Source organism: Adiantum capillus-veneris, chromosome 8 (assembly GCF_014529385.1).
Source record: "Adiantum capillus-veneris isolate H3 chromosome 8, ASM1452938v2, whole genome shotgun sequence".
NCBI lineage: Eukaryota > Viridiplantae > Streptophyta > Polypodiopsida > Polypodiales > Pteridaceae > Adiantum > Adiantum capillus-veneris.
The window spans coordinates 54,892,474-54,895,466 of record NC_140938.1 but is presented as its reverse complement, the minus strand read 5'-3'; the positions used below and the strand labels follow the sequence as shown (position 1 = coordinate 54,895,466).

At 36.3% G+C, this 2,993-nt stretch overlaps 1 pseudogene; it reads right to left on the bottom strand.

The window, feature by feature from the left end:
* Window positions 1-1,327: 1,327 nt before the first annotated feature.
* On the bottom strand, window positions 1,328-2,182 carry LOC147452163 (uncharacterized; annotated as a pseudogene).
* Between the last annotated feature and the right edge of the window lie 811 nt (window positions 2,183-2,993).

Sequence of the window (2,993 nt, the reverse complement as noted above, 5' to 3'; positions counted from 1 at the left end):
GAATCTAAAAATTTGAGGGCCTCTTCATTAGAGAAAGATAGTAGTTGCTCCACAAAGGACTGTGGATAACTTATATCTAAAAAGACAAAGCATTGAACACACACATGAGTAGCAAGACATTTTATCTCAAAAGTTATACACACACTTGTCATTACTTTATGAGTAATGTTTTAGAAATACATGTAAAGAAAACTGTGACAATGAATACAACAATTGTCATGTATAAAATAATATGCATTTTAAACTACTTCCACAAGTATACTAGCCATGCTTGTATAGTCTATGAGTGTAGTTATACAAAAGATATATAAATGATACCATAACAATAAGTACAATAATCTCCATCCATAAAGTAGGTCTCCCAGAAGTTCTAGCATACTCTATGATGAGGTTCTAAGAAAGACATGCAAAGAACATCGTAACAATGCAACTAGCAATTGTCATCCATAAAGCAATAGTCATTCTAAACTACTTTCATAGGTATACTACTTGCATAACAATGAATACAAAAATTGTCATCCATGAAGTAATAGTCATTCTAAACTACTTCCACAAGTATACTAGCATTCTAAACTACTTCCACAAATGTACTAGCCATGCTTGCATACCATATGAGTGAAGCTATACAAAAGATATGTAAAGAACACCATAACAATGAATACAACAATTGTCATCCATGAAGCAATAGTCTTTCTAAAATATTTCCACAAGATTACTAGCAGTGATTGAATAAAAGGGGCTACCACAATTATATTTCTATGGATAATGCCAAACAATAGGTATCCATCTAGCCCTCTATCCAGGCTTTATAACCTTTTTTTGTTTTGTGAATGTCCAATCTTTAATTTGAATGGAACATGTATCCCAACTTCTCCATTGATGCTCCTCTCTGCAAACTTTATAAGTGTTTTGTTGATATGCATCACACTCCAATAAAGCAAGCTTTGCCCTTTTCCTTTCGTAATCAATCTCTCTAACAACAGCATGTTGAATCTATATTGCATTCTCGTTGTTCAAGCACACTTGAACTATATCATGGACCTCCACCCATAATGGAACATTTCCACAACTTCCTTCCATTAACAAGCTATCACGCTGCCTCAAATACTTCAACTCATAAGCAATGAGCCTCTACATCCTTGGTATTGGCAATGGAATAAATTTGTGAAGTATAGAGTAGATGGCCGAACACAATCCCATGTGAAAGGCAAAGGGGCCTTCTCAAGCACACTCATTTGAGTAATTGGATTCATTAACATCTGAGTCCCCGTTTCCCACAATGCATTGCTTGTAATACCGTCCACCAAAGAAAAGCATACACTTTCCATCAAACTATGTTGAGAACAAGGATGTTATACAAGCCTTCCAGTGACCTCTGTGTTCCACCGTTGCATCATCGGTATCCACCTTCACTATGACATTGGCGACCACATTAAATATATCCCCTTTAAAGAGGACCTTTTGTTATGTCTTTACTTGCAAACATTGGAAGTGGGTGAAAGCATGTTAACCTATCGCGTTTTTTGTGCTAGTTAGCAGTTTGAAGTTAGCACATCTTCAAAAAGTTGGGCGTCCGGTAAATTTTTTACAAATAATATCAAAATTTTTCGAAGGTTGTACATTTGGATTCCTTGTTTCAAGTGCTTTCTATTGATATATCATATGTCATAGATCTTGGAGATATAGCTCAAGTTATTGTACTAGTTAGCATATGTCAAAATTGTGCTAGTTAGCATTGTCCGGGACATGAAAAATCATGACAAGTTAACATGCTTTTGCCCAAGTACTGCTCTGGAATGTTCCAAAACTTCTTTAGATAAGTTTTCTCTTCACTAGTAGGATCTCTATAAGTGCATCTCTTCTTTGATATTGCAATCCCCTTGAGAAGAAGATTTCTAGTGCATGGTGAATTGCTTCCATATTTTAATAGATCACTCCACATAGATTTAGCCTTTTCAATTGAAGAAACAACCAATAGCCCATTAATATATGACGGAGAGAAATCATGTGATGGAGCATCTGCTAATAACGAGCTATTTTGAGAAAGAATCAATGCACAATGTAGGTCCTTCAAAAACCTTTCAGAAGGTAAGAGATTGTCACTATCACCACGGATAGCCTAAAAAGCTCTTGTGAAGAACCTTCTCAAATAGAACTTTGCAAATGAAGATTCATCCTCCATGTTATTTGTTTTGATGGAGTTGTATGCCTTTACAAGACGCTCAAATATGTAAGACCAAAAGCGGTCGTGCAACCCATGGCGCAAGACATCATCAAGCATCTCACCATTACCTATAAACAAGTTATCAAGAGATTATTCTCTTGAACAAATATATCAAACTTATTGTTAACTAATCAAGTTATACATACCAGCTACATGTTCTAGAGGTGATGAGTTCGCACCAAAGATTTCTTCATTTCGAACTCTCCATGATTGTAGTAATGTCTTCACAACTTCTTTGTCTTTCAGAGACCATCCATGATCTCTACTATGGTTGTAGAAGTTGTGTGCAATGTCAATCAGCAAAAATCCCAAAACATGCATTTCAAGAGGAATGCCACTAACAACTCTCAAAACATATGGTAGACACCACTGGATGAACTTTTGGATCTCCTCTGCCTTGAAGCTTGCAAAGTAGATGCTTGGGGAGTTAGGCCAACGTCCATATCGAATGGAGGTAGGTGCTGCCTTTTTAACAACACACACAACAGCATCGATTTCTTTCTTCAAAGGAGCCTCAACACTTTCAAATAAATGTGAGATATATTTCTTGAATACATTCAATGATAAGATATGCATTGGGTCGTAGAATAAATCTAGAGAGAGATCAAATCCATATAGATCATATAATCTCCAGAGTATGGACTCTCTTGAGAGACCAGCTTCTTTCCATGATGCTTACTTTTCTTTGTCTGTGCAACACCGTTTAGCCTCATCAAGAGCTTTTGTCATCTCCTCAATGTTCCTCTTTGAAGGTGGATATCTAGCTTGT